Consider the following 13905-nt stretch of genomic DNA (forward strand, 5'->3'; position numbering starts at 1 on the left):
ACCTAGCAACCAAGCAAAACAAATCACAAAACACCAAATCCTCCATTTCTTCATGAAGCTCTCGGCTTCTTTCTTAAGAAATGGGAAGTCCAAGCTCCTCCACTTGCTATTTTACAAGGTAATTATCCTAGCTCCTCCTAGTTAAGTTACATACTTCCTATAAGTTTAAGCTTCTAAATCCAAGCCAATCTTTTTCTATAAATCATTACAGAAGATGGTGAATAGTGTTTTTCAAGAACTAAAATTTGTGTTCTTGAAGTTTTGTTTAGATTAAGCTTGGATAAGGACTTTAAGGGTGATTCCAAGCCATTCTCTTGATTCTCCACTCTCCAAGGAAGGTATAAACTACAAACCCTAGCTTTAGTTTTGAGTAATTAGGATTGAATGTGTTTGATATAGCATATGTGAAGCATGATGCTTGATTGGTTGAAGTTTGGTTGAGTTTGGAGAGATTAGTTGGTTTTGTTGTATTGTTGGAGTTGTAAATCTTGGTAATTAGTTAAAGAACCTAAGTAAAGCTTTTAGTTCATGTGGGGAATAAGTATAAATGGTGAATGTGGATTTGTTGGGGCTGTTATGATGTGGTTTGGAGGGATGTTGGTTGTATGATTGATTTGGGGTTGAATTGTGGTTGGTTTTGAATGGTTTAAATATAGGAAATCGCGTAAACATAGCCGTCGTAACGTCCGATTTTCTTTAGACTGTTTTTGTGCATAACATTAGGACCCGAGAACCCCCTGCTAGATTATGACCACTGCCATGTTTAGATAGCTCATGTTACGAGCTTCGTTTTGATATGTAGTTCGTTCGATTCCGATGCACGGTTTAGGAGAAACGACCGTTTCAAGTAACGACGTTTCGCGAACGAAACTTTTCCCCTCGCCTTACTTTGAAACATAGGTTAAAGACCAAAAAGGGTTAATTAATGTATGAAACATTTATGGTAAGTGTGTTAGGCAGTTGGTAAGACACTCGCGAAGGAATCGCTTTAAAACTCGTAAAGGTTAACATATTAAAAATGGTGGAGCCGAGGGTACCCGGGTGACTTAAGCAAATCAACAAGCGCAAAACAAGCGTTAGAGTCTAAGTTAGTTAAAGTATAGATTTACAAGTGATTTTGGTTTAATTCCAACTTACTTGTTGTTTATAGGTTACCAGACTCGTTCCGAGCCTTTTATCACCCCAAGTCGCTCAGGCAAGTTTTCTACCCGTTATACTGTTGTTGTGATGAATATATGTATATGCATTATCTTGTGATAGATGCATGTTTATATTAGCAAATGTTGCAATATATTGAAGCATGCTGATATGGTATATATATGCATGCCTGTTTCGTATTCTTTCCATATATATCTGTTGATTCAGTTGATAATACCTATGCTAGAGGATAGCGGTAACTTGCATATACCCTTAGTATAGGGACCCAAAGGTGAAAATATTTTCTAAAACCGGGAGTCGAGGATCCCGAGTAGATTTTGTATATATGGATATGGATATATATATATATTTATATATATATATGGTTATAGTTTTCCAAGCTATTAATCGAATAAGGTTTATTCGATAACTTTAACTTTATTTTATTATTGAATATTATTTCGAATATTATTCGAAGGCGTAGGACTCCTTTATATTAAATGAATATTATTTTGAATATTCATTCGAGGACTTATGACTCCTTTTATTTTATTTATCTGAATATTATTTGAATATTCATTCGAGGGCTTATGACCCTTTTATTTATTTATCTGAATATTATTTGAATATTCATTCGAGGGCTTATGACCCTTTTATTTATTTATCTGAATATTATTTGAATATTCATTCGAGGGCTTATGACTCTTTTATATTATTTATTGAATATTATTTGAATATTCATTCGAGGGCTTATGACTCAGTTTATATTATTTAATGAATATTATTTGAATATTCATTTGAGGATCTATGACTCCGATTATTTGCTGAGGTATATTCTTTATTTTATTAAAGAATAAGGTGTCAATAATCAAACTTATTTTCGATTATTCAAATAAAGATAATACTTTCATATAAGTATACCTTTGATTATTTAATACTCGTTTCAAGTATAAGTTTTAATACTTCTACTTCAATTATTTTTATAAAGATTATTCTTTATGGGAATATTATTTAAATAATAATATTCAGTCATTTTCTAAATATTCTGGGGACTGATTTACTTCATTAAATCAGCTTTACTCCAAACACTCTATAAAGTGTTTTCGAGTCTTCAAAATGATTTTTAAAAGTTAGAGCGGATCCCAAAACTCATTTTATATTTAAGATCTTCCTTTTAAGGGGATTTAAATACTCGCTCAAAACCTGAGGGATCCGGCTCTATGGTGTATTTTATATTCGCAACAAGGTTGCTGTTTTGATAAATGAATTGATTACTTGCCCAATGTTCGGGAAGTAAGCCCATCTAATTGAGTCGGCATAAGCGACAGGCCGGGGTACGGTCTATCAAAGTGTAAGTGGCTGGGTGGCAGTCCATCAACGCGTAAGAGGCCGGGTGGCGGTCCAGCACAAGGTCCTTATGTGGCCAGGGTGATGACCGGTAGGGGATTCATCCATCTACTAGTAGAAAAGGTTACTTATTGGTATCTTTGCCTGATCAGCAAGATATCTGGTTTATGCCAAAATTCTTTTCCTTCCAAATTTATTGGATATTGCAACTCTGTTCATACTTTACATGACAGAGGTTTTCAGGAAATGTATAAAGAAGATGTATATGTGGATATATATATATATATATCAGAACTTAATGAAGTATATCCTAACTTCATTTCCTTTAATAATATTTCAAAGATTGAATCTATTCAAGTCTTATCTTGTGGTCTCATCAGTGGGATGAACTTTTGAAATTAATTATAACTTGAACGGTGGTAGTTCAAGTAGTATTTGGAAAAGATATAAGTATTTTGGGGTATCTTGTAACTTCATCTTTTAAACTTATATCTAATTAATAATTGTCTTATGAATGACAAAGATTTTTAGAAAAACGTTGAGACAAGGTTAGATATATGAGATCACCTTGCAACGATATTTTTTTATACAGTTATACACTGGGACTTTGTGTATATTATGCATGGAAGAGGACTTCCAATATTTTGAAAAGTATATATGTATATATACTGAATATTTTGCGACTTCATCGCATTAAGATATCAAACTTGGTTCATTTCTTTTGACCAAGACTTTCATGAGTATTATGAGTAGGCTCATATATTGTAAATCATTATACATATTATTTTGGTGGGCTTGCTGCTCACCCTTGCTTTATTTCTTCATCACACAACAACAGTTAGGAAAGATGGCCAGACTCCAGGAGACCCAGCGCAAGCGCGTGGGAAGCGTCCCGCGTCTTCCCGATGATGTTGTAGCTGCTATAGCTGCAGAGGTAGATCTATTGTAGATCAGACCATCTACTTTTGAGAATCAATTATGTATAATTATAACTTGTGGCAGATAATGACAATTAACTGTAAATTTATCAAGTAATCATTTTGGGTTGTAATAACTTTTAAATTGTGGATTCAAAGACTTGTACTTATTTAAATTTCATCTCTGAGACTATAACGGGTTATGGTGTGTGTTAGTGTGGGGTCATAGCATAAGGTTATTTATTATTAACTAAGTGAAGTGATATTGTGGAAAGAAAGACCGTGACGACCCGGATCCCCGACCCCGGATCTGGGGGTGTTACATAGAAAGTGTATTTGATGTGTAATAATAAATGTTATTGGTTATGTATTGTTTCCAAGATTATAACTTGTATGTGTGAAGGATTGGGGTCTATGATGTGGTTTTGTTGGATCATGGGGATTAACACATGTGACAAAGGATTTGATGGATATGTGACGACCCAGATTCCAAACCCCGGATTTGGGGGTGTTACACTTCCTCTAGATAGAGAAATTGAGTTTGCGATTGACTTAGCACCTGGAACGGAACCAGTATCTAAGGCCCCGTACAGAATGGCGCTAATTGAAATGAAAAAGTTAGCAAAGCAATTGAAAGAGTTACTGGAAAAAGGAACGATTAGACCCAGTGTGTCCCAATGGGGTGCACCTGTACTATTTGTTAAGAAGAAGGATGGAAGCATGAGATTATGCATCGACTATCGGGAAGTCAACAAGATTACTATCAAAAACAAGTATCCATTATCTCGAATCGATAATTTGTTTGACCAGCTAAAGGGAGTCAAGTATTTCTCTAAAATTGATTTGAGATCCGGATATCACCAATTGAAGATTAGTCCTGGAGACGTACCGAAGACAGCTTTCAGAACAAGGTATGATCATTATTAATTCTTAGTGATGCCTTTTTGATTGACCAATGCCCTAGCAGCATTTATGGACTTGATGAACATTATTTTCAAAGAATATTTGGACAAGTTTGTCATTGTATTTATAGATGATGTTTTGATCTACTCGAAGTCAATAGAAGACCATGCGAAGCAGCTACATATATCTTTTAGAATTTTGAGAAAGGAGAAGTTGTACGCCAAATTTTCAAAGTGTGAGTTTTGGTTGCAGGAAGTTCGATTCTTTAGGAACATAGTCAGTACCGAAGGGATCAAAGTGGACCCAGCAAAGATTAAAGCTATTATGAATTGGGAAAGGCCAAAAACACCAATAGAAGTGAGAAGTTTCTTGGGATTAGCAGGATATTATTGAAGATTTGTTCAAGATTTCTCGAAGATTGTGACACCTTTGGAGAAGCTTACCAGGAAATGAGAAGTTGTTATGGAACAAGAAGTATGAAGAAAGTTTTCAAGAATTGAAGAAAAGATTGCTCACGGAACCTATTCTGGCACTTCCAGATGATTAGGGAAAGTTTGTAATCTATAGTGATGCTTCTCATAAGAGATTAGGTTATGTTTTGATGTAGCACGATAAAGTTATTGCTTATGCATCTAGACAGCTGAAACCTCATGAGCAGAAGTATCCTACTCATGACTTGGAACTAGCAGCAATAATATTTGCCTTATAGATTTGGAGACATTATCTATATGGAGAAATATGTGAGATTTATACAGACCATAAGAGTTTGAAGTACATATTCACACAAAAGGAACTTAACATGAGACATCAAAGATGGTTGAAGTTGATTAAAGTTTATGATTTTACGATTAACTGTCACTCAGGAAAAGCAAAGGTGGTGGTATACACGTTAAGCGGAAAGGAGAAATTGAATGTGATGACAGTACCATAAGAGCTATATAAGGAATTTCAGAAGTTAGAATTAGAGGTCGGAATTTGCAAGCCTAATGAAGCAAAGATGTATAGTATGACTATTTAGCCAGAGTTAGAGAAGATAAAGAAATGTCAAGAAGAAATAATGGATCATGATATCAATCATTTGGTAGGAGAAAAGTTATGCACTCAGAAGGATGATCAAGGTATTCTCAGATTTTCTTCCAGAATTTGGATTCCAACAGTGGCAGAGTTAAAGAATGAAATCCTACAGGAAGCTCACAATTCAAAGTATTCAATCCATCCAGGAAGTACCCAGATGTACAGAGATTTAAAAGAGAATTATTGGTGGCCAGACATGAAAAGAGAAATTTTAGAATGAGTTAGTAGATGTTATACGTGTCAAAGAGTTAAGGCGGAGCATTAGAGACCAAGTGGATTATTGCAACCATTAGAGATTCCATAGTGGAAGTAGGAGCACATTGCTATGGATTTCATAGTTGGCTTACCAAGGGCGAAAGCGAACCACGACGCCATTTGGATTATAGTGGACATACTAACTAAGTCATCTCATTTTCTACCTATTAATGAAAGATTTTCACTGGACAAATTGGTTCACATGTATTTGAAGGAAATAGTAGTCCGTCATGGAGTCCTTGTGTCTATTGTATCGGACTGAGATCCACGATTCAATTCAAGATTTTGAAGAAGTTTTCAGGAATGTTTGGGAACCAAGTTGAATATGAGTATAGCTTATCATCCACAGATTGACGGAAAAACGAAAGAATAATCCAAACCATTGCAGATATGTTACGTGTTTGTGGCAATGATTTTAAAGGAAATTAGGATGAGCATTTGCCCTTAGTAGAATTTGCTTACAACAACAGTTATCACGCCGGTATCGGAACCTTCCTACGAAGCTCTTTATGGACGTAAATGTCGATCACTAGTATATTGGGATGAAGTAGGAGAACTGTAAGAACCCAAATTTTTCATATCGGTAAAAGACCTTTATGAATGGTAATATAATAACTTGAATTTTTGAGACCTTGTAAAACGTTTAATGAATAGTAACCTTGACGGACAGGAAAAACTTTTGAGCCTACACTATGTAGTGCATAAGGAAATGAGTTTCGGAGTTGATTTTACGATTATACATACCAAATGAGTGTATGTAAACGCTATTAGTTTTCGAAGAAAACGACCTTTGAAAAATGACCGTATTTACGACTCATCAAGGATTACGGGAATCACAATATAATTACAAAATTGAAACCCTACGGATTTATATTCAAGTATGATAATTAAAAATACAAGGAATAATGTTAGGAATATGTGTATTAGTTTGATGATAAGTTAAACAAAACACTTAAGTAGAAATCTAGTGTTTGTAGCCTCAACGGATAAGACCATCTTGGCTATCCGTTGAAGGAGTAGCTTTACTTAGCAATAAGTTTAGTATTGTAGCACATTTCATTCTCTAGATTCAAGTTGTAATTCTTAGATGTTGTAGGAAATTATCAGTCATGTTGACTACTAGTGGATATTTCATGCCTTGTAATTTTGTATAAGTGAAGAAGTATCAACTGATATTGAAGACCTTCAACGGATAAGAAACAAAGCTTCAACGGATGTCTTTAAAGCTTCAACGGATAATATCCATCAACAGATAAGTGCTTCAATGGATAAGACTTCAACTGCTAATGCATCAACGGATAAAGCTTCAACGGATGAAGCCTCAACGGATAAGGCATCAACGGATGAAAGCTTCAACGGATGCTTAGTTCAATAGCAGTTGATAGTGACAATTCATAAGCTAACAGAGGCACATGGGTTGACAGAGACAAACTGGAATGTGGCAGCCTCTAGGAGGATCCAAGAAAATGCAACATTTCCATTCGGGTGCAAACAAGGGAGTATTCAAAGATTAACAGCTAAACCCAAATTGCATTGGATAGAGAAATGAAGAAGAAACATGTGAAGAGCCTTTTTAATTATATTTTACAGTTTTGTCTTCACTTGTAAACTTGGTGATATATAAACCAAGTAGCAGCTAGTAATTAGGTGTGAATTTTCCAGAGCTGTTTAGAAAAATCCAGAGAGAAAATCATCTAGTTTATACAAGGAAGCTGCTGTGATTTAATTCTTTGAATCACAGATTTTCTGAAATAACACATCTCTGGTGGAACAACAAATCCACCAGAAAAGTTTTTAAGTTCTTTGTGTTCTTTACATTTGTGTTTGAATATATATCTGTCTGTATTAGCCTCAAGAAATTCACACACATTTGCTCACTAAAACACTTAGCCTTAGAAACTGCTCAAAACTTGAAAAAGTTTTGAGATTTACATTCAACCCCCCTTCTGTAAATCTCATTGTTAGTCCACTGAGAATAACAATTGGTATCAGAGCAAGCTCTTAACATACAAAGAGTTTAAAGATCTATTCTGCTAACATCATGAGTGCATAGAAGAATCCTCCTGCTAGGAAGGATATTGGAATAAAGATTCCAGTCCTGGAAAAAGATAACGATCATCACTGGAAAGTGAAGATGCATTTACATCTTCTTTCTCAAGATGAAAGCTACATCAACTATATTGAAAATGGTCCTCACATCTCTCACAAAGTGGCCACAGCTGCTACTGCAACAGTTGCTGTTGGATAGTCCATTCCCAAGCCAAAAGCAGAATGGACTATTGAAGACATGGAGGAAATCCGCAAGGACAAGAAAGCCATGAACATTTTGTTTAATGGCTTAGATCAAGGTATGTTTGACAATGTCATCAATAGTCAAACTGCAAAGGAAGTTTGGGATACTATACAAATCATCTATGAAGGTACTGAGCAGGTTAGAGAGAACAAGATGCAGCTTCTTATTCAACAGTATGAATATTTTCACTTTGAAGAAGGAGAATCATTAAATGATACCTTCAACAGATTTTAGAAACTGTTAAATGGATTGAAGCTGTATGGTAGAGTGTACCAAGTCAAGGATTCCAACTTAAAATTTTTGAGGTCTCTACCAAAGGAATGGAAGCCTATGACTGTCTGTCTAAGAAATTCTCAAGATTATAAGAACTTCACACTTGAAAGATTATATGGAATTTTGAAGACTTATGAACTTGAAATGGAGCAGGATGAGCTGCTGGAAAAGGGAAAGAGAAAAGGAGGAACAGTTGCACTTGTAGCTGACAGTGAGAAGATTAAAGCCATGAATGAGGAGAAGACAATGCCAAGTCTCAAAATTGGCACAAGCAAATCAGAATCAAGCAAGGGTAAAGAGCAAGTAGCTGAGGATGAAGATAATTCTAGTCATGATGACTCTGATAATGTTGATGAACATCTGGCTTTTCTGTCCAGGAGGTTTGCAAAGATGAAGTTTAGGAAAAATACAAAATTCACTAAGCCAAACAAAAACATGGTGGACAAATCCAAGTTCAAATGTTATAACTGTGGCATTAGTGGACACTTTGCAAGTAAGTGTAGGAAGCCAACCTCTGATAAGAAGAAATTTGAGCAAGTTGATTACAAAAAGAAGTATTTTGATTTGCTCAAATAAAAGGAAAGAGCTTTTCTCACTCAAGATGATTGGGTAGCAGATGGAGTCAATAAAGATGATGATTTGGAATATGTCAACCTAGCCCTGATGGCTAATTCTGATGAAAATGAAACTAGTTCATCAAGCAACCAGGTAATTACTACTGATCTCTCTCAGCTTTCTAAAAATGAATGCAATGAAGCCATAAATGATATGTCCAATGAATTATATCATTTGCGTGTTTCCCTTAAATCACTAGCCAAAGAAAACACTAGGATCAAAGAGAATAATGTGTTTTTAAGTGATAGGAATGTTGTGTTAGAGGATCAGGTAATTGAGTTTGAAAAGATTAAACTTAAATGCTTGACTGTTGAGAGTCAACTGGAAGAAGCTGTTAAGAAAGTAGAAATTCTTTCTAAACAGTTAGAGAGTGAGCAAGAGGTAATCAAGGCTGGAAAACATCTAGGGATGTTAGTGTTCAGATTGCCAAGGTTCAGGGAATTGAATCATTCTGTGAGGATGCCTGGAAGAAAAACAAAAAGGAGTTAGAATTAATTGATGGATTGTCAACGGATGTGGAATCAACGGATGATGAAAGTTATCCGTTGAAGGAAGAAAAAGAGCATCTGTTGAAGGCTCATCAATTAAAACAGGCATGTAATTTCAAAAATAAAAATCTCAATAAGAAGGATGGTTCAACTTTCAAGAAATTTGTCAAAGAAGGAGCTAGCACATCCAAAGATGCCAGTAAGGTGAATATAGGACACATGTCTTTAGATCAGCTGAAAAATAGGCTTAAGTTGGTTAAGGATAAAAAGGAAACTAAAAGAAAATCTAAAAGAAATGGGAAGGTAGGGATTAATAAACATAACAATTACACACCTGATAGGTATGCTCCTAGAAAAAGCTGTTTGCATTGTAAAAGTGTTAATCATCTATCTGATAACTGCAAATCTGTTAAGAATGCTCCCATGCCTTCAAATCCCTCCATGCCTAACCTGTCTATGTCACCTCTGCATGCTATGCCTGTTATGTCTCATCAGAATCCCCATGCACATTTTGCAAACATGCCATATATTAATAATCCTTATTTTACTGCATTTAGTATGCCTCAAATTCCATACAATATGCCTATATGGAATAACATGTTTGCACAATCTATGCCTTATCAAATTCAATCAAATGTGCTAAATGATTCTGTGACTAACCCTACATTTCAACCAACTACATCTGAGACCAAGGTTGACCCAAAGTTACCTAAGTCAAAAGATGCAGGAGGAATGAAGTCTAGGAAAAAGACTAACAAGGCTGGACCAAAGGAAACTTGGTTACCAAAATCAACTTGATTGATTTTGTTGTGTGCAGGGAAAAAGAAGGAATCTATGGTACTTGGACAGTGGCTGTTCAAGACACATGACAGGAGATTTCACCCTGCTCAGAGAGTTTAAGGAGAGAGCTAGCCCTAGCATAACCTTTGGAGATGACAGCAAATGATTCACTATGGGATATGGCTTGATTTCAAAAGAAAATGTCATCATTGATGAAGTTTGAAAGGCATATGTCATATCCTACTCGTTTATTCGAGTATTTAACTCAACTCAAATAAGAATGTAATAAGTAAATAGTGGATCTATCATCAGAGAGATCTCACAAAGTAACATCTGTCAAAGAATAAAGAAACATTGTTCATCTGCAGACTTGAAGATTCACTGGAAGAAGTTCAAGAATTTGATCATGCCTCAGTGATATAAATCAAGATCGTGGATTTAATCAAGTGACAGAGATCTCGTCAGGGTATCATTTATTACAAGGATTCAATCAGAATATCAAAGTCAAGACATGAAGAAACGTCACGAAAGTTAGTCACTCATGAACCAGACAGTACATCGAGTGTCAGCATTGAAGTGGCGGAATTGATTCATAAGTCTCAGTGACTTTCAGAAGATTGTCAGAAGAATGGATGCTACTAAGGGTTAGTATTAATTCTCTATTAATTAATTAAGTCATATAATTTAATTAAGAAAATAAATTATATCTACAAAGATTAATTTATTGATTAATTGAATTAAATTGATTAATTAATTTAGAATTAATATTAAAGATTTACAAGATTTTAATTGGTTTAAAATCTGCTTAAATTCAGCAAGACAATTCATTTGAACTAGTATGACAATCGGTATGACAATTGATAGTCATACCGAAAGTCATGCCAATACATTTAATTGTCTTATTAGAATTTCTGTTTAGATTAAAATCTGTTATTAATTCAGCAAGATAATTTATTTGAACTAATATGACAATCGGTATGACAATCAATAGTCATACCGAAAGTCTTGCTAGCTCATTTTAATTATCTTGCTAGTTGTAAACATTGTCCTACCGAAAGTCTCACAAGCTTAAAGGATTGTCATTCCAATTCAATCTACTCGGCTGTGTTGTTTAAAAGAAGCAGAAGACCAGTTCATAAAAACAGGCAATCAAACTGAATACATACTCAAGAACAAAAAGAAAAAGGAGCAGAAAAATATTACATCTCATCTGCAACTTCAAGATCAATTTCTAGATTGTAAAGTTAAATCCAATCAACTAGAAATACTTATCTTGTTCTTGTGTATCAATCTAGCGGATTAAAATCCCTAGAACTTAATCTCAAATTGCATTTAGCATTTGATCTTTTAATTACAAAAATAGAAAAAGTTCATGTCGAATTTATTCTAGATTTGTAATAATTGATTTGAGATTAATCCCTTGTAACCGATACCGTAGTTGTAACACCTTTCAAGTTTAATAAAAGTTTTATTTAACTTGAATTTTGTTTCACAATTTTATTCCGCATTTTATTCGATTAAACGGTATTGTTTGCATTCAACCCCCCCTTCTACAAACAAATTGGGACCTAACAATTGGTATCAGAGCCTTCTGATTAACGTACAAATCTAGATCCTAGACTTTTGTGTTTCTTTCACTTCTTGAATTTTTTATTCACTCAAAAAATTCATAATGACTACACAAAAAGTTGGAACCGTTAAAATTCCACTTTTCGATAAAGAAAATTATGTTATGTGGAAGAAGAAGATGCTACTATTTTTACAGGTTGCTAATCCCAAATATTTGCAAGTGTTGAAGAAGGGTCCAAAAATTCCTATGGTTATGGAACCAGAGGTAATAGAAAATGATGTGGTGATCACCAAAGCGAGAACTTATGTGAAGGATCCTGAGGACTTCTCTCCTGCTGAAATAGAAGAAGCTTCCCTGGATGCTAGCCTTCAATTAATCTTAGTAGATTCCCTTAATCCCCTGATGAATAGACATGTGATGAATTGTAAAGATTCCAAACATATCTGGGAAACTATTGAGATTATTAATGAAGGCACAGAGGAAGTTAGGGAGAACAAACTAGAAATCCTAACCTCTGAGTATGAATACTTTAAATCCAATCCAGGAGAAGGAATCACTGAAGTGTTTGAGAGGTACAATGCATTGATCAACAACCTGAACATTAATGGTAAATACTATTCCATCAGGGAGGTCAACAAAAAGTTCCTTTTAACACTGCCAACTCATCTCGAACATAAAATCACTGCCATAAGAGAAGCAAGAGATCTGAGTGAGATTTCTTTGGAAAGGCTCTATGGTGTGTTAAAGACTTATGAGTTGGAGCAGATTCAGCAGAAGGAAGTTTACGGGAAAGGAAGAGTGGTCAGCACGTCTACTGCTCTAGTAGCTGATGAACAACAACAACAACCACAATATCAACATCAATCTCAACAGTCAGAAAGAATGGTACAGTCTTCCAAGGTTGAAGATAATGTGATAGTAGCAGAATTTGATTCTCCTACTACAAATCAATCAGGAGATGATTATTATTCCTTGGTAGAACTGGAGCAATTGGAGGATGAGTCAATGGCCCTGATTGTCAAGAGATTCTCAAATGTCAGATTCAAAAGGAATCCCAAGTTCAAGTACAAGTCCAACTACAACAGATTCCAGAAAGGTGGATCTTCATCCTCTAACACCAGCAGTGGTGGGTATAAAACAGGGATGGTTGATCGAAGCACCATTCGATGCTTCAACTGTAATGAGTTGGGACACTTTGCCACAGAATGCAGGAAGCCAAAACAAGCTAGGAAGAACTCTTACGATTCTAATCAAAAGAGTAAATCTGAAAGGGCGTACCTGGCAAAGGGAAGAAGCTGGGATGATACTGACAGTGAAGATGAAGAAGTTGGGAATCTTGCTCTCATGGCTAGTAATGCAAGCACCTCATCGTCAAGAAAAGAGGGCATTAAACAGGTACACCCGGTAGTGTGGATTCTTGACAGCGGATCGTCAAGACATATGACCGGAGATAGAGCCCTGCTATCAAATGTGGTTGAGAAAGCTGGCCCAGTGGTTACCTTTGGAGATAACAACAAAGGTTTAACGGAGGGATATGGCTGTTTGCAAGCTGGAAATGTTATCATTGAAAATGTATATGTTGTGCAAGGACTTGAACACAATCTGCTTAGCATTAGTCAGTTCTGTGACAACGGCTACAATGTTTTATTCGACAAGCTGAAGTGTCAGATTCTGCACAAGAAAAGTGAAAAACCCTCCTTAATGGGAATCCGGATAGGAAATCTGTTCGTAGCTGACATGAACTCTGGAAGCAATCTTGAAGTCAATTGTTTCTATGCAAAGGCATCGTCAGATGAGAGTTGGCTATGGCACAAGAGACTTTCCCATCTCAATTTCAAAACAATGAATTCTCTTGTCAAAAGAGAATTGGTAAGAGGTCTGCCTCAGCTGGAATTCTCTCCAGAAGGACTATGTGAGGCTTGCCAGAAAGGAAAGTCAAAGAAAGCAAGTCACAAATGCACTGACATATCTTCCATAACTGGTGTTCTGCAATTATTGCACATGGATTTATTTGGTCCAGTTAATATCCTTTCTATGTCAAAGAAGTGTTACTGTCTTGTGATAGTTGATGACTATTCCAAGTATACGTGGGTTTTATTTCTTCACTCTAAGGATGAAACACCACAAGTTGTGATTGATCATATCAAGATGATTGAGTTAGATTCTAACGTCCCTGTTAGAGCAATAAGGTCAGATAATGGGACAGAATTCAAGAATACACTTCTCAATGGATTCTGTACAGACAAAGGGATT

The sequence above is a fragment of the Apium graveolens genome, chromosome 1 (genome assembly GCF_009905375.1).
Source record: "Apium graveolens cultivar Ventura chromosome 1, ASM990537v1, whole genome shotgun sequence".
NCBI lineage: Eukaryota > Viridiplantae > Streptophyta > Magnoliopsida > Apiales > Apiaceae > Apium > Apium graveolens.